The following is a 23,322-nucleotide window of genomic DNA, read 5'->3' as shown; positions in this document are numbered from 1 at the left end:
AGCCGGCCTTGAAGAGGCTGCGTCCTGGGGGCGAGGCGTGTTCATGGAATTCGGATTCGTCTGGGGCATTTGAGAATAGAGATGACCTGTTTCCCCCTCAAACCGGAGTTCCCTGTGCTTCCACGTGCTGCGGGGCAGGGTAACGATGTCCTGAGTTGAGATGGGCCCCGAAGCAGCCCCTGCAGCTCAGAACGCGTCGGGTAGATAGGTGTTTCTTGCAGAGCAGCCTGGACCGGGCGTCTGGAGGGTCGTCAGGCTCAGGGGCTCCTGCAGCTGGGAGCATGGAGGACACGGCTTTGTGCTGGGTGGACCAGGAACCAGATCCCGATGGGACGGGGGCCATCTAGGCAGATGCCAGTGCAGGTGGAGCAGGACGACCCAGGCTTGAATACTGCGGCAGAACTTCCCGCCCCACTCAATTTAGATCCGGCCAAATGCGGGCAGATTAAGTTTCTGACTCTCAAACGGGGCTCAACACCAAAATCAAGTTCAGTTTGAACAAACAAACAAACAAACAAAAATCAGAGTTTGTGAACTATTATTCAGAGACACTGGAAATAGGCTGGGGGAGTTGAAGGATGGCCCCTCCAGGCCCCAGGGCGGGCCAGCTCCTCTTCTGTTCCTCTTCAGGGGTCACTTCTCTGTACGGGAACCGGCTGGTCTTCAGCCTCACAAAGCTTGAGGCGACTCCAGGGGCAGGGGGGACACAGACAGCTACTTTGGCCGTTGTCCTGGGTAGCAGGTGGGGTTGGGGGTACTTTCAAGACATCTTCGCTAGCTTTGCAGTCAAGTGGAAATCTGCCTGCAGACATTCCATCCAGCACCAGGGCGGAAAGTCATTCGTGCCAGTAAACTGCATCATGGAAGTGACCAGAGATGCAGTTTACTGGCACGAATCAGGTAGAAAGTTTGGCGGGGAGGGTTTACAACTGAAAAGTATTCCCAAGGAATCAAACAAAAATGAAAACAACAGTTACCATTTTATAATGATCAGATTGGCAAAGGTAAGAATGATAATGCCTAGTGCTGGTGAGGAAAGCTGGTGGGAATATAAATTGTTCAGTTCCTTCTGAGGGGCAGCTTAGTAACGTGGCTCAAAATGTAAACCGTTTGTTTCCCTTTGAACCAGCAATTCTAGGAATTTATCCAAACGGAAGGATCAGACAAATAAGAAAATACGTCCGTGTGAATATTCATGTCTGAAGAAGTTGATCCCAGCTTTGTTTACAGGTGAAACATTGGAAACCGCAAACATATTAATAAAGAGTGGAGTGAATTAATTATGAAACATCTGAATACCAATCAGTAATCTATATGCAAATGAACCCAGAGATGTGATGTAGACATTGCAATGATAATGCAGATTTATATTTATTAGCATAGTATGGTCTTTAAGATGGTTATTAAGTCATAAAAGCAGCTTAGAATTAGCATATTTGGTGAATGAATTAAAAATAGGCAGAGGAAAAGAAAATCACAGAAAAAAATGTGAATGACCACAATTAATTACAAGCCTTGTATGTTTTCTTTTTAGAAAGGATTAGAAAGTGCATTTTTTTAACCTTACAAATTGTTATGGTTGTAGCACAGTTATTTTTTCCCCTCTTTAAAAAAATATGCAGAGAGATAAGAAGCTGAGAATTCAATGTATAGCATGGTGACTATAGTTAATGGTACAGTATTATACATTTGAAAATTGTTGTTAAGTCTTAAGCATTTTTTCCACACATAGACACACACACACACACATACACTGAGAGTTACCTATGTTAAAACTATGTGAGGTGATGGATATATGAATTATCTTGATCTGGTAATCATTCTTATATATAATATGTATACAGAATATATATATAAAATCATCTTGTTTTGTGCTTTAAATACATACAATTATATTTATCAATTACTCCTGATCCGAATAAAGTTAAAAAAATAGAGAAAAGTCTGGAGGTCGTTACATCAAAATATTAAAGGCAGATGTTTTGAGGGCAGTGTTAATATCAAAACAACTAAAGTGATTTTTGCTTTCTCCTTTTCAATTCAATATTACCTGAAAAACTTTTTTAGAATGAGCATGAATTATCTGTTTATGTTTATTTAAGTACCATAGGGTGTTGGACCAGGTCACCTCCAAGGTCCTTCCACAGTAGTTTTTCTTTGAACTCCTGGGGCAGTTAAACCTAAATTCTGCCCAAAGTAAGAGTTCGATGAAGAATTTTTGTTAAAGACACCATTGGTGATGAATCTGTCTTAGGCTGTTTTTCTGGTAGCTTTGTGAATTCAACTAGATTTTAAATTATTTGAGGGCAGAAACCAAGCATTACCAAGACATTTTTTGATTGGCCTCATTCTTAGACACTTCTGAGAACCCAGAAAGCATAAATAACCCTTTGTGGATTGATTAAGTGTAGACAGGTGGTGAAAGAAAAAGACCATCTTGGATTCAGAGGGCACTTCTCCAGTGGGGCTTGACGACCGGGAGCTGTTATACAGGGCCAAGGCCAAGCACCTTGTGATGAGCAGAATGGCAGAGTTCTGTGATAGGAAGGACCACCAGCAACCGCTCTGTCCTGGGATCCTTCTCTTCTTCCTAGCTGTAAACACAGAAGGTGCTTTTGCACTGCTTGGAGAAGCTGGCCCTATGGAATGCTGAACATCTGCCTGGTCTGGTCTGCTTGTGGTACAAACCTCTTATTCTTGGGTAGGAGGGAAATCAGGGACTACATTGCCCTTGAACCTGATTTCAGGGGTAAAACCTGAAAATCAGTGGTCTGAATTTCATATTGCTCCCTAACTCTTGATAAGCAAACTGAGATGAAAAATTTGGTTGCAGGTGAGTAAGTTGTCCCCCCAGTATTCCTGGGGATTTCATTCCAGGACTCCTCTCAGATACCAAAATCTGAGGATGCTCAAGTCTCATAAATAAAATGGCATAGTGTTTGCATAAAACCTAAGCACATCCTCCCGTATACTTTGTCATCTCTAGATTATTTATAATACCTAAGACAATGTAAAGTCTATGTAAATAGTTGTAAATATAATGTAAATGCTATGTAGATAGTTGCCAGAGTGCAGCAAATTCAAGTTTTGTTTTTTGGAACTTTCTGGAATTTTTTTCTTCAACATATTTTTGATCTGTGGTTGGTTAGATCTGGGGATGCAGAGCCCCTGCCTATGGAGGGCTGATTGGATACTATGGAAAAAAGAGAGGGGAAAAAAGAGCAAAAAATGAAAATACAAGAGGAAATAACAAAAGAAAAGCTAAAACAAAGGAAAGAGGGCAAGAAGAAAAAAATTTGGAAGAAAGGTGTTGCAGGAATTTTGCAGGTACTATGTCTGAGAGCAGCTGTAAAGGCTTCTGAAGGCCTGCACCTACGGTGCTTAGGGGGCACTTGGGGACCTGGGAACGTGCACTAGAAGCCAGAAAGCCTGGGTGGAGGAGGTCTCACTCGGTCATTAATCAATCCCGTGGCTTTGACTGAATGTACCCCCTCTGGACCCCCTTTTGGAACACAGGAATGAGCAAGGAGATTGCAAAAGTCTCCTTCTAGCTCTAACATTCCATGTTTCACACGTGATAAAAGCACACATTCTAAAGTGGGACAGGCGGGTTTGTTTGTGGTGGCCGTGTTAAAACTTACCCACCCATTCAATTTGTCACTTGCCTTTGTTTCTGCCCTTCGCCCCAACCAGTGACTGTCAGAAGACACACTCATAGCTCCTCACCGAACATAAGCCGTGTCCCCATGAAAAGAGTGACAAGTACAGTTCCCTTCGTTTGCTTGCCATCTGGCCTAAGGGGTGGCCCTAAAATTTTCAGTGAAGTGACAGAAATGACAAGACCCCAAGTCCTTTAGTTAATGATGTCTAGGTTTGATAGATATTCAGCTTCTAATATCTAAGTTCCTGAGTATCCATAAGAAGTCTGTGTGGGATGTGGCCTCTGCTAGCCTAAAAAATGTTCCCCTGTGGCTGTCCTCTCTCAGGATTGGGGGTAAGACAATTATGGAGCCTCATTTAAAAAACTGATTACTGACACACCATGCATACAGGAAAGGCACAATATACATGAATTAAGTGCATTGATCATAAACATACGTTTTACATGTGTACACACCTATATAATCACCATCCTGACTAAGAAACAGAATGTTCTGGCACCTGAGAACATCTTTTCCTGCTCTTTTTCTAATCAATTTTCCTTTTATCCCCACCTGCAGAGGGCAGGTATTTTGACTTCTATCACCATCAGTTGGTTTTATCTGTTCTTTTCTTTTCTTTCTTTCTTCTTCTTCCTCTTCTTCTTCTTCTCCTCCTTCTTCTTCTCCTCATCCTCCTTCTTCTTCTTCTTCTTTTTTTTATTGAGGTATAGTCAGTTTACAATGTTGTGTCAATTTCTGGTGTACAGCATAATGCTTCAGTCGTATAGGAACATACGTATAGTTGTTTTCATATTCTTTTTCACTGTAGGCTAATACAAGATATTGAATATATTTCCCTGTGCTATACAGTATAAACTTGTTTATCTATTTTATATATACCAGTCAGTATCTGCAAATCTTGAACTCCTGGTTTATCCCTTCCCACCCTCCTCCCCTCTGGTAACAAGTCTGTATTCTATGTCTGTGAGTCTGTTTCTGTTTTATATGTAAGTTCATTTGTTTTTTTTTTTTTTTTACAATCCACATTTGAGTGATATCATATGGTATTTTTCTTTCTCTTTCTGGCTTACTTCACTTAGAATGACATTTTCCAGGGCCATCCATGTTGCTGCAAATGGCATTATTTTATCATTTTTTATGGCTGAGTAGTATTCCATTGTATAAGTATACCAAACCTCTTTATCCAGTTATCTGTTGATGGACATTTAGGTTGTTTCCATGTCTTGGCTATTGTAAATAATACTGCTATGAACATGGGGGTGCACGTATCTCTTCGAATTACAGTTCCCTCTGGATATATGCCCGGGAGTGGGATTGCTGGGTTATATGGTAAGTCTATTTTTAGGCTTTTGAGGAATCTCCATGATTTTGTCTGTTCTTAAACCTGATATAATGGAGTCCTGTAGTATGCACATGTTGGGGCTGCTGGGAGAAGTCCTTCACTGTCACCACTTACTTTACTGTCTCGTCTCTGCCTCTCTTCTTAACCCCTAAACCATTGCCATCAGCACAACTCTGACATGAACTACATGTTGTCTGACTGCTGTTTATGTACTGTCACAGGCAACTGTTCAGTTTTGCTCACATAACTTAAACTCATGTCAAGGGTTTCCAACCTCTTCAGTCAAGCACATAAAAATTAGGAAATAAATGGTGAATCCAGGGAAACAGACCCTGCTAAAAACAGATGAACCAGGCCCAGAGGTGAATCACCATGATTATGTAAAAGGGGTAAAAACTTTTTCCCGAGGATACTTTTTACAAAGTGTAATAAGAGGAGGCATCTCACTCTAACTGGGAGCCAGGTAAAAGCCTAATGCGTCTGGCTTATGGGCCTAGGTTTCCCTACCCAGAAGTGCAGACAAGCAACCTGCTATTCAGCATAGAGTCACTAGATGGAGATCTTGAGTCAATCATGGCTTGCTGGCTTGCTTTCTCTCTGGTTTTCTTTATTTGAATCGGCTTTACCATGGGTCTGAATACACATATAATGCAAGTTTACAATTTTGGCATTGCACTTTTTTTTCCCCCCAGAACTTTTTGGGGATGGTAATTTGGAGTAAAATGGATTTAGTTTTAAATGCATTAGCTTAATTAATTTCTCATCTGGGGTCTCAGGGAGGTGGAAGCATCCTGATGTGCAGGCTGCGAGCTATTAATCTGGTGTTTTATTTCTGGCAGAAGCTACTAGTGTTTATTCACGTCGCCCGCACAGGGTGTGGCTGGTTGTGGAGACTGTCATTATATCTTATAACTGATTAAAAGAGGAAATCCTCGCTAAAAAATTGCTTGGCTGCAGCCAACAAGTGAACCCAGCCATTTTATTTCCATAGAACAAGCACTTTTAACCTCTTTATTGATAAAACTGTACTGTGAAAGCTAAGCCTTTTGTCCTTTTTTTTTTCCTGAATGAAATTCCAAAGTGATTTTAATGTTTAATCACAATTTGACCTTAGAGAGAAATCTAGAAGTCCGAGGTAAAAAAACCTTTGCTTTCTCTTTCATTTGTCAAGGCAGTGATGCCATTCAGGATTAAAATCCTCAGTTTGCCGAGAACAATGACAGAAACAGCTTGTCTTCTTGTATAAGTTTTCGAGAAAACTCAGGAGCTGGACAGTTTTGCCTGTGACGTGTTGACCTTCTGTCCAGGGAGAATGTGGCCATTTAGCTTAGGCTGCTATCTGAAATGAGTTTGGGTGTCTCAGAGCGTTTTGTAAGAAATACACATAAAGGCCACATAATAAACATGCAACTTGGGATTATAGCCAGTCTCTGTTCAGAAGGTGCCCAGAGCTACATTTCTGAAAACCAAATCCCTTTTCCACATAGATAGAGTCTCTTGTACCTCCAGATGGGGGTCAGTTGGAAGGGAAGGAAGGAAGAGAAAGGAGAAAAGGAAATTGTAAGCCGTGAGGCATCACACTGGCGGCAGTGACTCTGGTGACCCTGCTGTCCCAGGGACCCCACCTTCAAACTGGCGGCGCGTCTGCACCTGCATGATTTAAAGGCTCAGGCCGAGGCCGGTCTGCTTTCCCACTTAGTGTTCTGCTTTTCAGCTTCTTCAAAGCTGCATGATTAAGAGTGACATGGACTTTACTTCTCACTGTCCTTACCTGTCCCCGCCAGGGTTCCAACCCACAGATCAGCCAGGCCAGCAAAAGCCCGCAGGCCCGAGCCCTCTGGCCCAAGGCAGTGAGCTCCCTGCTGGCCTGAGAAATAGCCTCCAGGGCCTGGCTGTGGCTAAGAAGGGGCTTTGTCCTGTGGGTGTAGCTCTGAACCAGTTTCCACAAGCATGGGATCTTATCCAAGAACGTCTCCAATTTCAGACTCTGAGTGATCATTTCATCAAGGGAGGATATTTTGGTTCACTTGTGTGTTTTTCCTTGCAGTTCTTTTTTCTTAAACAAAAGCAAACCATGTTCATTAGAAGAATTCTAGCAAATGCCAATAGTTCAAGTGAAAAAAATTAAAAATTATTTGTAATCCTGCCACCTAGACATAAACTCTGTTAATACCTTTCTGCATATCTTTCAATCAACTGTCTGCGGGTAGATACATATGTAAATTTTTTACAAAAATAGGAGTCATTTTGTACATACTGTTTTACGGCTTTTATTTTCACAAAATGCTATATCATATCTTTCTATATTATTAAGCATTTATATATAATTTTACATTTAATAGCTGCCTTGTATTATACACAATCCCTTAATGATGCACAGAAGTCCCCCCAAACAATTTTATTGATGATACAAGCAAAATGGTAATGAACATTCAAAAATGATTTTAACTGTATATTCTAATTTTCAAAGACATCCAGTTTGAAGAACTTGGCTACTGAGAGATTCCTTCCAATATGAGAAAACTATGCCTTTTACAAGAGTGAGGAGCATAAATCAATTATTTATGAAGAATACAAAAGATCCCCCCCATATTAAAACACTTCTTTCCTATATTCACCTGAATTGTACATATATACCTGAATACTTCCAGGTGCTACACCATTTTAATGTAATGGAGAATAGTTAACTTTAATTCTTAGAGTTGATTCTTATGTGGGTAAATGGGAAAAAAATTTGCGGGGATACAAGACGCATGAAAAATGTTTCAAAGTCTTTATTGGGCTTGAAATGATGAGAGTTTACATAATTAATCATAAAGGGATGTTTTCAGTCACAGAAATGATCATTAGTACTGCACTAGAGTTAAGTAATCTTTATAGCAATATAAAAATGCCATTTCGCCCTTAGATCTTACTGAGATTTTGTCTCTCTTTTATGCTCTTTGGCATTACAACACTCAGTAATTGAACGCTACTTAATAATGAGGGTGGGTAATGAAACCATCTACGCTAATGTGTCCATGGAAATTTCTGAAGCACAAACTCCAAGTATCACCACAGTACATTGTGTTAGCCCAAAGCTAGGAAAAAGAGAAATTAAGTGCTATCATTGTGATGTTTAAAAATTACCCCAACTTAAAAAATTAATAGCCTTCGTTCCTTTTCATCCTGTTTTTTTTAAAAATGATGTTTTAAGATGCAAATTCTGTATTTCAGCCTCGGTTTTCATCAGTTGCTTTGGTGGAAGCAGTCATAAATTTTATCCATTCTTCCTAAATTATAAGAATGTTTGTGTGAGTTTTTTGATGAACAGATGGCTCATATTTGGTCTATTTTGACAAAGAGGCAATAAAGACAATTAGTGATTTTCACTTGCTCATAGGGGAATAGAGTTCATGTCAGTGGTTAACAGGGCAGCCTCTGGAATCAGGAACGTCATTTGTATCTGGGCTCTGCTGTGTGCTGTGTGTGTGACCTTGGGTGGTCTGCTACCCTCCAGGGGTGTTTCAGCTGAAAAAATGAGAATAAAAATGTTGTGAGGTTAAATGAGGAAATGCAAGGTGTGTATTGTGCCTAAATCAGAAAAGAAATTCAGTAAATTGTTAACTACTGTTAAAAAAAAAAAAGAAAAGTTGACTAACTGATGTTGAATATTTAATGAAGTGAGATTCCACTTTATTTTGCATCCAAAACAAAATGCTTGTGGGTAAGTGTAGTTGTGGATATTTCAGCCTATTTGGTCAGAATTAACTGTGTCACCATCTAACTAAAAATCCTCCAAGAACTTAATTCAGAGATAGTAACATTTATAGAAACAAAAGCACAAAACTGTGGTCTAGATGTTTTGACTTTTGCCTGATCTGTTCAGTGAAATGACCGTTCAATTGAGATACATGTCTTCTTATCACAAATGTCGTCTTTTAACGGCTTTTAGCAAATGTAACATTGAAAATAGGAAAAGCTGCCTAACATAACATTTAATGAAGCACCTATAAATTAAAAAAAGAAGAATATCTCTTGTGCCTTCCAAGTGGAACTTAATTGGTTCCAAACATGAACAGTTGGATTTTGATCTCCTTCTACAAAAAAAAAAAAAAAAAAAGAAAAGAAAAATCTTTGATTTTGATTATAAGACCTGGTTTAAAATTTAACTGAAGTAATTGATTTGTAAAATTTCAAAGCAACTCTTTAATCTTTTCCTAAACTGTTAATAAGTTAATAACCTTATTTCATTGAATATAATTTTATTATATTAAGTCCAGCTCTTTGAGTAGGTCCCACTCATTAAAAAATATGCTCTTATTTTTTTGAAATGTCAGTCTTGCCATGTAAGAAAAATGAATTTGCAGCATCTTTTCTTAGTTGCAGTTTTCCACTAAAATCTACCTTCAAGTGAAAGTAAGGTGAGAGAGGGCTCAAGAAAGTAACTATGAAAAGGTTTCTGAAACTCACACTGACATGGGCTCCAAATTTTAGCAAATCTGGTTTTTAAGTAAGTGGATTCCAATTTTCTTTGATTTTTCCTGACCATAGTTACAGCTGGATAGAAGATCATCACATTCCTTTGTCTATACATTTCAAAAACAGTGTTCTTTTTATGACTATCAGAGAGGAAAGAATATAAATCATGTCTGCCCCATAATAAATAGACGTCTCGGCTCAATTTCGTATGGGAAACAGTTTATACAAACTTCTTCTGTGTCTACACTTTACTTATCAAAATTTCCTCAGAGTTGGTCATATATCACTTAGCAAAATATTGACATCATCTGTTTTAAGCTTAGAATGACTGTCTCTTCACTTTAAGAAGTGAATTTTTTGGAAGTTGACTTATGCCTCTTTGAAACCTCCCAATTGTCAGAAGACTGGTATATTTAAATGCTCTAATGATGGGGCAAATGTAGATCAATTGTTTTCCATTTGAGATCAACACACTAACTGATTTAAAAGGAAAAGCGAAAACAGTTGAAGCCTTAATAATTTGTTTGATTCTCCAAAGATGGTGACTGCATAAGTCTGTATGCGTGAAAAGGCATGGTCAGGTTTAGTAATTCATGAGAAGTGGTCCTTCTGTTGGCTTTTAAAAGCAAATAGATCCATGTAGTAGTTAAAGTTAGTTCTAGCCTCCCAGCCCTGTTATAGGATGGTCAAGAAAGATTTCTGAGCACATATTTTATAATTTGATTCTAGATTTTTAAAGTGTATATCCTTTATAAAACTCAAGCCTTTAGACAGCAGACCTTTCAAGAATTCATGACGTATTTAGACAGTGACCTGTGACTCAGGGACAGATGATAGGATGAGATATATATTTCTTGTTTGTCTGTGGATGATCTAACTCCCTGAGATTGTAAGGTGTATGACAGCAAGTCACTCTTTGTTTTATTCATTCTTGTAGCGTTAGTGCCTAGAAGAGTTTGGCATATAGTAGGGTCTTGATAAGTATTTGTGGGATGATGACATCAAATGAAAAAAGTAAAAGGGGAAAAAATGTGGTCAGAGAGGAAGAAGTTACAGCAATGGAGAAGCATTGCCGATTTTCAACTACAGCAGGCAAGGAAGCCCCCGTTTTTCCAGCCCTGAAAGCTTGGAGGTGGGCATGAGTGACGGCGCCAAGTAGGAACCATGCAGGGAGTGTCATTTAGTTGTCTAGTTTCCTTCTTTAGTCACCCGTGTCTTGAAGTGTCTGGCTATTCCTAGCTCGTCTGCTTCTCAGTTCCTTGGGGGCTTCTTCCTCTCCCAGTTGCCCTCTGCCTGTGTCAACATGAAGCCTGGGTTTCTGGGTGATGAGCAGAACAGTGAATTGGTTGAGAATCCGGGCGTGGGCTTCAGACACATCCGGGCACCAGTCCAGGATCTGCCGTCTCCAAGTATCTGATCCTGAGCAGGCTACGTAGTCTAGTTCAGCCTCATTTTCCTCATCTGTGTGTTTGGATTAACACTAACTATGCCTATCTTGCTGGGTTGCTGAAAGATTAGTGGTAAGACGCCTGATATGAGTAACAAATGATAAAGACTATGTGGGTGGCTCATTGCCTTTCAAGAAGTGAAGCTTCCTACAGAGTGATGGTGCGTGTGAAACACTTGGCATAACGTGTAACTACCAACATGGAAGGAATTACACACAATGACCTTTTCCAACCTGGGCATTAAAGTTCTGTTGTTATATTATCGTAGTCATTTTAGTTTTGCTATTGTGGAAGACACTTCTTCCCAGACTGTTTCTCCTTTCGACTTGATGTTTGAAAAAGCTCCAATAGCATTTGCTATGATAGATAGATTTGGATTTTGTTAGACCAGTGCTTAGTAGGCTGTTTATGTCCCCATGCTATGAAAATATGCTGCTGTGAAGAGGACCGGGGGGGCAGTCCCGAATGTGGTCTAGTGGTTCAAGCAGCCAGCTTCGCCATGGGTGTGGTTAAGCAGATAATCTCCCAAGAGAAAGGAAGAGAAACAATTTAACAGGCTTTTCCCACTTAACTATTAATAATCCATTTGAAGAAAAATAGAATTCCTTGTTAAAATAGCTAAGCATAAACATAGGCCACAGCTACAAATTTTCCTGCACAGAATATGCAATTGGGACAAGATATTAAAGAAAATAAGCACCTAATTACAATTTGATGCCTTTATCATTAACCTTCAATTGTTATGAATGTTAATTCTTTCCCTTGCTTCTCTTTATAACTTTAAACGAAGATGGGAACATTCAGGCAATTCCTTTTCACGTAGCTTCCCTGAAACGCCCCGCCTCTTTCCAGATACTGCCTCCTTGACTTTTAGCGCTAAAATATTCACATCTTGAACCCTGATGCTCTCTCCTGCCTCTTTGCCCTCCTACCTTTTCATATACTGTTCCCTCAGTCAGGAAAGCTCTTCCTTAGTCACCCTGGATACAGAGATTTGGTTCAAACGGCGTCTCCCCTGTAAGGGATTCTCTTAGGCAGAGAACTCTTAAATAAAGAGTTTTATTTTTTGTGGATTCCCATTAGTCACATTGTCATTTTAATTATGTATTTACACATCCTTCTGCCTACCCAGCGGACAGTTTCTCAGGTTGGGTTTACCTTTTCGTTTGTTTGTTTTTGTAACATAAAATTTTTCCTGAGATATATATTCACATACCATGTGATACACTAATTTATTTGTACAAACTCAATGGTTCTGAGCATATTCAGAGCTGTACAGCCATCACCACAGTCTATTTTAGGACGTTTTCATCACTCCAAGAAGAGACCCTGTACCCATCTTTCACTCCTCAGTTGTCCTCACCTCAGCCCCTGGGAACCTCTAATTTACTGTCTCTGTAGATGTGTCTATTCTGGATATTTTATATAAACATCATTTGCTTTTAAACTGCACTGCACATAATTAGAAGCAAAGAAAGTTCATTAAATGCCAGACTCAAACATGCATCCCTAAATATTTCGCTCTAACACAGGAGAGAAGTCTACTGGAATAAGGGTCATATTATTTTAATTATGAAATAATGCAAATACCATAACATCACATTTTAAGCTTAACAAAGAACACTTTACCCGCTGTTTTACTGAATCACCGTCAGTAACAACATACCAGGAGGCGAAGTCACTTGCCTCACCTCCTGTGTTTTACGGATACAGTTCTGTTCAATTTGGATAAAATTCTGGAAGAAAGCAAGCTGCCTCTTAGTGTTATGCGCAAGACACTTGCCTTCTCTTGTCATAACTGAATGCTGGCATAAATCTTTTTTTAATAAAATGAACTATTAAAATTATTTCTTTCCTGAATGATGGCTGAAACAGATGTATTTTCATCTACAGGGCATAGAAAATGAAATTTACATGTCACTGAGGTCTCTCTGGTTAACAAATGTCTTAAATAGAAAGAAAGCGCTAAGCTAAATAAATATGAAGCCATGCTGCTTTGTATAAGATTAAAAAAGTAAAATAAGAGGTCTGTTTCTCTACCAAAGAGCTGATTTATAAGGTGAAGATATTTTACTCTATCAAGTATCGGTCTTTTAGAATATCATGAAAATGCTACTTTGTGCTGTTCTTCCTTTAAAAAAACCCAGCAACATGCAGTTCAAAATGTTGCCTCTGCATTTCTAATTTGATTGGTGTGCCTGGTATATAAGTGCCAACCCGACTGTATTCACTACTACTGTAACATTTTCTCTGTGTTCGTGTGCTAGTGAGCTAAAATAAATGAGTTCCACTCATAGTGTAACTCTAAAATTTTGCAAATTTTTTTTTCGTTATAAATTATATAAGGTAAAAATGTTTACTGCTGTCAAAAGTGTCCATGATAAAAAATGAGGAAATTAGAATTGCCCTTTAAAAGGCTTGACAGATAATTTTTCCTTCTAAAAAAAAAAAAAAAACAAAAACCAAAAAAACTTTTCCTGTATGCTTTGAACTGTTGCCAAACTAGATACAGGTAAAAATGGCTGACTTTTCCTTAATTGCTTGCATGGAAAACCTTCAAATAACTTTCAGGGACAGGCAGTCTAAGCACGCAGTGCCATGAATCCATCCCCAAGCTGGCCATCCTCACACCCAAGATGTGATGTAAACCCTGGTGGAATTAACCTTGGAAAAATAAAATGGCAGCTCAGGTGACCTGAATTATACCCCAAACACCACAATGTCTTGAAAGTTACTCTTTTCATTGTAGTCAATAGGCTGAAAATGCAGGGATTCTATTCCAAATTCACCTCTCTGTAGTTAAAAATTGTGGTAAAAGTCATTTTTAAAAAAGTGATTATAGGAAGGGCTCAGGTGTTATCCTAGTCTGATTAAAGCGGGTTGTGAGTCCCCCTCTGCCTTTAAATTGCAACAAGACAGACTCTGATATGATGCACAGATTTATTTTTTAACAACAAACTGAGTTTTAGAATTATAATTTAGAGTGTATTGGATGTATCACCATAAGACAGGGTGGTTGGGCCATTGTGAGGGAGTGTTGTATTGTTGCTAGTCTGAGAAAATCTGAATCTTTTCAAGCTTTGGTTGAGTGGGTTAAATCCTGGACCTGAATTACAAGTACAATTTGAATTACATTGCAAATGCTGAACTTCCTTCACTTTAGCAAAGTGCTTTCTTTTCCCCTTCTCAGACTTACGAATTCTAGCTATTTTGATGTTTTTCAAATGTTGAAATATTTCAGTTAGCTGTAAAAAATAGCAGTTCCAACTAGAAATGGAGGAAAAGATTTTTCCCCTTTGCCTCTTTGTTTGTTAATTCCGTTTTTGTTTTGTTTTGTTTTGTTTTGCCTCTATTTTGTGAAATCTCCACCTTTAAAATTGTGACATTCCTGAACCATTCCAGTCAGTACAGCAGTAACCCTTCAATCCTAGGATAAATATTTTATTAAAAAAAAAAAAGACTGCCATAAACATTCACATCAGCCCAGGCTTCAGATGGAGGGGGGAAAACAAATGAACAGGTAAGAAATGAATATATGATACAAATTCATGGGATTTCTGATTTTGGTATTTCCCACATATGAACTAGCAGTGATAAATACCGTCTTTTAGAAACCCTGTGCGGTAAATCCGCACGATGACACTGATTTTATGGACAAAGAACAAAGAGGTTAAGTGGATTGTTTAGAGCTTGAATTCCCATCTCCCAGCCCGATGCTAAACATAGACCTCTGTACTAAGGATGCAAAAGTCCTGCAAAGAGAAAAGAGGCGTGGGGTGGGACCAGGAGCCTCTTCCGTCATGCTAGAGATAATGTTAGGCATTTCAACAGTCAGGAGAGGTGGTAGACAAACTGCCTGGTTATTATTTAAAAAGATACCAGTTTATTTGTAGCATGAAGTCTAAGCTCAAGCTGCTCAGGCATGACATTATAGTTTTCCGACTGTGGAGGTGTTTATCCCCCTGTCTTTACAAAAGAAGTCTGATTAAATAATTGTTGTCAGAAGACGAGAAAATACAGGTTAATATTGGCAGTTCAAAAGCTTGACAAATTTTTAAAGAGAACCTGCTAAATAGGGTACTAACACTGCAGAAAATTGCAGTACTCAAGGGCTTTCAGCAAAGAACAAACTAGAAATGAGTAATCAATCTAGAACATTGTATGCTGTGGTTACAGTGTTGTTCAGGGGCTTTGTTCATTCATCCCACACTTCCCTTTCAGTTTTAAAGTCCCCATCCATTAAAGCATCTCTCTGCATGGGACCTGGGTCATGTGGTGTCTCACACACTGAGTGCTGAAAACAACGTTAGGAGACTTTGCTCAAAACACAGGACTCCTGTTGGTCCTCACTCAAGAGATTATCACTTCAAACAACAATATCCTAGACTTTTCTGGCTTGCACATTTATTGCCCTTCTTTCATTTCTCTTATTTTTGCAACACGACAATTTAACTAAGACAGATTTAGCCAATCAAACCTCAGGCAACTAATGAGGCATTTTGTTGCACCACTGAATACTTACAGGAGATGCTAGCAACATTTGAAAATAGTGAAATACAGTTATCCCTTGGTATCTGGGGGCACTGGGGCTCCTCACCCCAATTCCTTAAATCCCTTATATAACAATGTCATAGTATTGCTTATAACGTACATACCATCAGTATCCTTTGTCATCTCTAGATTACTTACAATACCTTATACAATGTGAATGGCATGTAAATAATTTCCAGTGTGTGGCAAATTCAAGTTTTGCTTTATGAAATTTTCTGGAATTTTCTAACAAATATTTTTGATATTTTTTGGTTGAATCCTTGGATGTAGAACCTGTGGATGCAAAGGGCCAACTGCCTATTATTTTTGGCTTTCGAAAATATTTAAACAAAAGGTTATGCTTTTCTCCAAAAGTAGAAGGCCCTGAGGAAAACTACTAAAATGACTGTGGTTCCAGGTGAGGGACAAAAATCATGGGATTTCATTAAAAAAAAATTTGATGTTTTCCCTTCCAAATCTATATTTTATAAAAATTCTTTTTATGGATGGAATTTTTGTTCTTTGAATAATTTACCTTTTATACAGAAATGATAGCAAATACAACTTCACATGTATTTATTACACATTTCTACACATCTACAATCTAGAATATCTCAATGTACCATCCAGTTAATGCAAGCAAAGTGGAAATTTTTCAACTGAAAAAGCTTCAGAAAGTTCCCAACATGTATTTGTCTCACCTATTAACTAAGTATTGTCTAAATTTAGAATCCTATATTGATAGAAAATACGACACTTGTTCTATTTTCTTTCCATTTTGAGAAAGTGGCATTATACGGATAGGAATTATGCAATATTCAGGCAGTAACTTTTAAAACAAAGTCAGGGGTTGTAAAATTTAACGTTCTCATAATGGCATTAACTTATCCGGGTTGAACATATAGTACATTAAGGAATTGCATTTTGCTGTCTTCCTTGTAATTGGAAATATTCTATATGTACAATTTGAGTGAGTTAATGTTTCTAGGAGAACCTTAACTTTTGCATTTCTTGACTTTTTTATGTTTGAATTTGTAGCTTTAACATTTGCATTAACATAGTTATTTGCATTTCATTAAAGCCGGTTAGCCTATTCAAGGACTAAAGTCATAAGTGAGTGTTTACTTAAAGATTTGCTTAAATGAAAATATTCAACCTTTTTCTGGTTACATATTTATGGTTAGAAGATACACTCATTTAAGATTGTGATTTTTGTGTGTTTGTGCTAACTTAAGTCTAAGAATTTCTGTGCATGGTAAGTGCCCAAGAATTAGGCAACGATTGAATGGATGAGTAAATGAACAATTGCTACCAAAGTTTATCAGGAATATGGAAATAGGAGAAACAGCAATATGGTGATAGGATCAGTGGATTCTTTGGATTAAAAAGCAACTCCAGGGAAGCTTGTTCCAGAAAGGGAAGAATGTCTCAGCCTTCTATAATACCTTGTGTTGGTTTTTCTGTTCTATATGTTTTTATATATTCTTATTGCGTTTTTGTTTAAATATTTCTGAATTGAAAGGAAGACTAATAATTCTCCAATTTTGCGTATAAAGAAATCAAGTTCCCAAGAGATTATGGGATTATTTTGAAGAGATGAAAGAGGGAAGGGCACGCTACTCTAAAAACAAAAATTCTAAATCCAGTTGCGCCTTGATTTCTGGAAACTTGTGTGAAGATATGCATATAAACAAATGCAAATGGCAGGGATAAAGAAGAAAAAAATTGCTATTTTATTTATGAAGAAAAATTTAGCATAGAAACCCCTCCCTCAGACTGTAGACCCCTTATGGGCAGGAACTGCCTTGTTTTTGTATCCTAATGCCTAATACATACTAGACCCATTAGCTCTTTGTCCAAATAACATAATAGAAAAAATAGCCAATTGCATTACTCTATGTACTTCAGGTTATATTAACAAAAAAGTTCTATTTTCAAGGGTACAACTACTACTTAGAGTCGGGTGAAACCAAGTACTTGTCTTAGATTAGACTTTATATACAAAAGATTTTTAGGCATTTGTGAAAATTGTACATGAAAGAACATTTGAAACATGTATAAGTTTCTATTATAAGGTTTTTTTTTTTTAATATAAAGTTGGTTTGTTGAAAAAGACCTCAGAAGGTGCAAAACCTTCAGCGAAAGATTGAGTTTAATAAACTCATGTAACAGTGGGGCGGTGGGAATTGGCGGCCGCGGGGCTCATGGTACTGGGCGCCCAGGGCGGCTCCGGGGAAGGGAGCAGGATCTGGACTTCCGTAGGTGATGTTGGCTCCAAGACACGCCGCCTCTTCTGTGTCTTGAATCACAGCGCAGATCATGGGCCACCACGGCGTGAAGGGGGCCAAGGTGCTGAAGGAGGACGCGCTGCCGGGCCTGAGGACGGAGTACGAGGTGGACTTGGACGACCGCTCGGGCCAGTACTCCGACGTCTTCCTCCTGGAGCACGCTGGCGGGACCTGCTCAGAAGTGAAGGCCCTCCCACCGCCCAACTTCGTGGCCTTGAAGCTGGAGCGCGCCACCGAGGGGGAGATGGTGGTGCTGGGCTGCAAGTCGGACTCCTTTCCGCCGATCACCAACTTGCTGTGGTACAAGGTGAAACCAACAGCTTTCAGAGCAAGTTCGTTATGGTCTTCTTGGAGTCCAAGACGGAGCTGCACCTCTCGAGGCTAGACCTGGAGGCGGACCCGGCAGGTACAGCTGCACCCGCCCGGACACACAGGACACCTGCCGGAAGGTAATCACACTGTGCACGCGCAGCTGCGTCTCGCTGCCCTCTGGCCCTTCCTGGGGGTGGGTGGCTGAGGTGCTTGTGCTGGTCACGGTCATCTTCCTCTACGAGAAGCGGCGGGAGCCGGACGAGGTCCTGGGTGATGAGGACATTGGCTCTGCTCCACTGAAGAGCAGCGGGCACCACGTGAACGACAAAGGCAAGAAGGTTGGCCAGAGGCACGCAGGCTGAGAGGCAGCGAGGACGAGTCTGCACAGGCGCCCTGCCTCTGTTGGAGGAGCCCAGCGTTTCCCGGCGTTTGCAGAGCGCCTCGCTCTTTCCTCTTAAGGAGACCCACCCAGAGAAAACAAACCCTATTCTGCATTCAAATCATACGTTTTTTCTTCCCGCTTTTTTTTTTTTTTTTAAATCTAATCTAGGGTTTTCTGTGTGTAGAATTCTGTCCTTTAGGGGTTTTGCTTTTCTTCTGTAGATATTTCATAGGCCCCCCAGGGTAGCCATGAGGTTTGTGTGAGGACTCTGCTGCCCCTTTGGCCCATCCCCGCCGCCTCCTGCCTGTGCCCTTACTGGACCCCTGGACCCCTGGCCTCCTGGCCTGTCCTTCCCGCTGCTCCCACCACTCCTCCCCTCGTGTCCCCTGGGCCATTGGTCTAGGCTGACACTGGGTGAGGTGTGGAGGAAAGGTGGGCCTTTTCATGGGGCTTCCACCCCAGCTCCCCTTCCAGAGGCTGCTGGGCCATGCGGGGGCTGGGGCCAAGTCCCTGCCCTTGGCGGAAGGTCACAGGAAGGTGACAGGTCATGCGCAGTGCCAAGCACCTGCCGTAGGAAGCCAGCGCGTCGGGTTACTGCAGGTCTGTGATCTGGCTTGGGACAGACGGACGGCTTTGACCTCACGGCCGCCCTCGGGGCATCTTCCTGGCTGCTCTCCCAGTTTGCACGCCTGAAGAGTGGGTGGTCAGGCCCACCACCTCCGAGCAGGAGCTGCTGTGACAGGCCGAGATAAATGTGGCCACTACGAAGATTTAAGTTTTATGGGGACAAAGGGAAAGAAGAGAAGAAAAAAAGGAAGTGTGGAAAGAGTTCAAGAGACCAAAAAGCAGCGAAACACATTTGTTTATTCATTCAACAACTATTTACTGAACACCTACTAAATGCCAGGTGCCTGGTGACTAGATGCTGGGTGTATAGCAGTGAAGAAGACTAACCAAGTCCCTGCTTTAATGGAATTTACCGTCTAATAGGTAAGACAGTAAGAAAAGAGAAGAAATATGTAATTAAGATTATTTGGCATAGTGCAGTGCTATAAATAAAATAAACAGGATGGAACGGAGTTATTTTAAATTGAGTAGTCAGAGGGAGGGGTGGCTATTTTTGATCTGATGTTCAGAGAAGACTTCTAGGAGGTGACACTTGAGGCACAACACCTATGTCAAATGACAAAACTAAAACGATTTAGTAATGAGTTTGATGTCCTTTATTCAAAGGAGAACAATCCATGGATTGGAGGAATACAGTGTCTCACAAGCAGTGGAGAACTTTTCTGGAGGTATTTTGGGCAACAGTGAGTTTTCTAGAGCAGTATAGGAGGCAGTGTGGAAACCACATGATTGGCTAGGAGGTGGGAGATTTTCTTGAGAGGCGAGCAGGTCCTGTTTTCTGGGTAAAGCTGAGTTGGAAGATTGTGATTGGTGTTGAGTTTCCTTGACAGTGAGGCACTTCCCGTAAGTGCAGGCTGACTTGAGTTGAGATTTGTGATGTGGGCTGGGCCACTGGGGTGGCCTCCACTTTGTAGGTCGAGATCTACAAATTAATTTTACTATCTGAAAGGCGGAGGAAGGCAGCCATATGGCGTCTAGAGGAAGACTTTTCTTGGAGCAAGTAAAGCAGGAATTGTTGTGTTGAAGACCAGAAGTGGGGTCAGGGTCACAGGAGTTCAGTAAGTAGGAGGGAAATGAGCTTGGATTTTACCTTAAGTGCCATGGGGACCACTGGAATGAGAGACCTGGCTAAAATCTATTCATTCATTCATTCATTCATCCATCCATGCACTCATTTGTTTTTTTGTCTTTTTAATAGACTTATTTAAAAATTTTTTAAATTTACTTTTATTATTATTTTTTTAGGGAGGTACTGGAGATTGAACCCAGGACCTTATGCATGTTAAGCATGTAACTGAGCTGTATACTCTCCCTAGACTTGCTTTTAAAAGCCATTTAGGTTGTAGCAGAATTGAATGGAAAATATAGAGATTTCCCATGTACCCCTGTCGTCCCCCCCCCCACACAGAGCCTCCCCCATTATTATCCCCCATCAGAGTGGCCCATTCACTACAATTGATGAGCTGACATTGACACGTCATTATCACCCAAAGTCCACAGTTTACATTGGCATTGTACGTTCTGTGGGTTTTGACAAATCTGTAATGACATGTATCTAAAATTATAGTATCACACAAAATAGTTTTATTGCCTAAAAATCCACTGTGTTTTGCCTATTCATCCCCCGCCTTTCCCCTGGCAACCACTGATCTTTTTACTGCCTCCATAGTTTTGCCTTTTCTAGAATGTCATATAATTGGAAAGCAGCTATGCTCACCACTATACCACCAACGCTGCACAGAATGTCATTGGAATCATACAGTATGTAGTCTTTTCATGACAGCCTCTTTTAGTTAGTAATGTGCATTTAAGTTTCTTCCATGTCTTTTCATGGCTTGATAGCTCATTTCTTTTTAGTGTTGAATAATATTCAATTGTCTGGATGTACCACAGTTTACTTTGTGGTAATTTTTTTTTTTTCCCTTAACTAAGTATATACCAGCTAGTGTGTTTGTTACTGAAGGTATTATAATTAACTAAATAACCTTAGTCTGTGAAACTCACGGTCTAGTGGGGAAGATAGATGTTAAGTAAATAATAAAAGGAATGAGTGTAAAATTATGAGCAGATATGTGCTCTGAAGATTTGGGACACCTTTTGTTACATATGTGTAAAGAAGGAAACTTGAAGACTAGGAAAGAGTAACTGAGCTAAAGTAAGGCTGATAAAAATTTTAGTAGAGCCTTAGACTTGTTTTTAGGATCAGCAAGATCTGTGAGAATAGTATCACATTTTCCTATAACTTTAAAAATAGATTATAGCCTATAATAAAATAAGAATAAAACTTTTGGAAAGCATAATATTGATGCAGAATGGTGCTATTTATGATTTGCATGGATTATCTCCCATAATACTGAAAAGACACCCCTTATTAAATTAAATGATTAAATACCCATCATCTCTAGTGCCATGCTGGTAAATGTCTAACAACTGACCCTCCAGGAAGGCAGGAGCCTCAGTTTGTGGCTTTTTCCAATTTCCTTTTCTGTGGTGTAAATTTTCCCATCATGGCCGATTCCAGCTACCAGGGTGATGGCACTGTAGATGAGGTTGTGAAGGGCTGTGCACAATCCTCTCTGGAGTCCGTGAGCACCAGCTCCAGCATGCCACTGAATCTCCCTTTTATTAATGAGAAAATTAGGCCTTGGAAAGTAAGTAACTCTCCGAAGTCACAGAGACTGAGAGGCAGGGTGAGAATTTACACACTGGCAGAGACCCTGAAGCCCTGGTGTTTAATTGTTATGCTGTAGACACCAAGAGTTGAATCATAATGTTAAAATAATAATAAGATTTAATTAATCATAATGTGAACTCAGAACTCATTCAAGTCCTAAGTCCAACTTCTTTTAACAGAGAAGAAAACTGACTCCCGAAAGAGTTCATTGATCTGCTCAAGGTTAAAAGACGGTTTATTGACAAAAGCTGGGGCTTGAACCCAATTCTTTGGTCACTGCCCTACACGATGCTGTAACTACTTTTTTTTTTTTTTTTTTTGCAAACTTCCTCCACAAAACGTTTAAGTAATATCTCTTTGATAGAAAGATAGAAACTGTGGGGGCTGTTTTCCCTTCCACCTATTTGAGGTGAAAATGTCATCATCTGGATAATGTAAATCAACAGCATCACCTTGCTTGGAAGCAGTTAACTGTGCACAGAATTCCTAAAGAATGGTCATCATAATAGCAGTCATAGCTGCCATCACTTCTTTTGTGCATGTTAGTGTATTTCTCACAAAGGCGATGAACTAGGGAGCTCTAAATGTGCTCCTGGTTGTATGTGCCCAGGGTGTGTGTGTAACTGGCAAGCAACAAAGTGCTGGTTGCATAACTTGTTGTATAATTAGCTGCGTAGCAAGGACTTGAGCCATATTTGGTGACTCCAAAAGCCCACACTTTTAAGAAGCTGGTCCTGGGCAATTCCAGCTCATTTTAGGGCCAAACAAATGACACAATTTGCCTTAACCTCCAGTTTAGCTGTTTAAAAGAGGAGAGGACGAAAATGAATCAGGAACTGAATATAAGCGTGGATATAAAAAGTGCAGACCTTCTAGTGAAATCACAGAACACAATTTGGCCAAGGTACCAACCCTCTCTGAATCAGGAAAAGCAGCTACTCATCTCACAGAAACATATTAGGGAAAATTAATTGGTGATGGTGATGCTATCTACTGCTGTATTTCTAGGGAAATTCTCAATGTCAAGGAGACTCCAGTTCTTAAAGCAACTGAAGATTGAAATCTTATGACTTCTAAGATATGTAGTATGAAAGCCATGATTTACATAGTTTCTTGACCAAAAGTTTTAAAAAAACAAACCAAAACTATTCTACGTGTGGAGAGATGACGCCACGTGCGGAGACACATTTTATTTCCTTGATAATTAATAATGAAAGACGTGCAATTTATTGCTTGTTACAAGATTTTATTTCTTTATCTTGCTCCTTACATCAAATCATAAGCTACTGAGGATGGAAATAAGAAATGACTTTAAGAGATGCATGTGAAAATTACTGGAAGAAGGTGACTTTCATTAAAGTGAATGGTTCATTACATTTCTTGGGTTTGAATTCGGCCTGTCAGGGTTTCCATAGCCCAACAGGTAGACTTGTGATTTTACAAAGAAAATAAGAACTGCGTTTCCAGAATGTGCTCAGCACAGATTGGGCTGATGGAAATACGATACTGAAATTAACATGAGATTGTAGGAGAGCGCCAGATAAAAGGAAGATGGTAAGTACTGTACATGCTTGAACATTGTAGATGCTCCTAGGG

At 39.8% G+C, this 23,322-nt stretch overlaps 1 pseudogene; it reads left to right on the top strand.

Annotated features, from left to right (window-relative positions):
• Positions 1 to 578: 578 nt before the first annotated feature.
• On the top strand, positions 579 to 18,405 carry LOC105090567 (basigin-like; annotated as a pseudogene).
• The last annotated feature ends 4,917 nt before the right edge of the window (positions 18,406 to 23,322 follow it).

The sequence above is a fragment of the Camelus dromedarius genome, chromosome 20 (genome assembly GCF_036321535.1).
Source record: "Camelus dromedarius isolate mCamDro1 chromosome 20, mCamDro1.pat, whole genome shotgun sequence".
NCBI classification, from domain to species: Eukaryota; Metazoa; Chordata; class Mammalia; order Artiodactyla; family Camelidae; genus Camelus; species Camelus dromedarius.
This window is presented reverse-complemented; position numbering and strand designations above follow the sequence as displayed.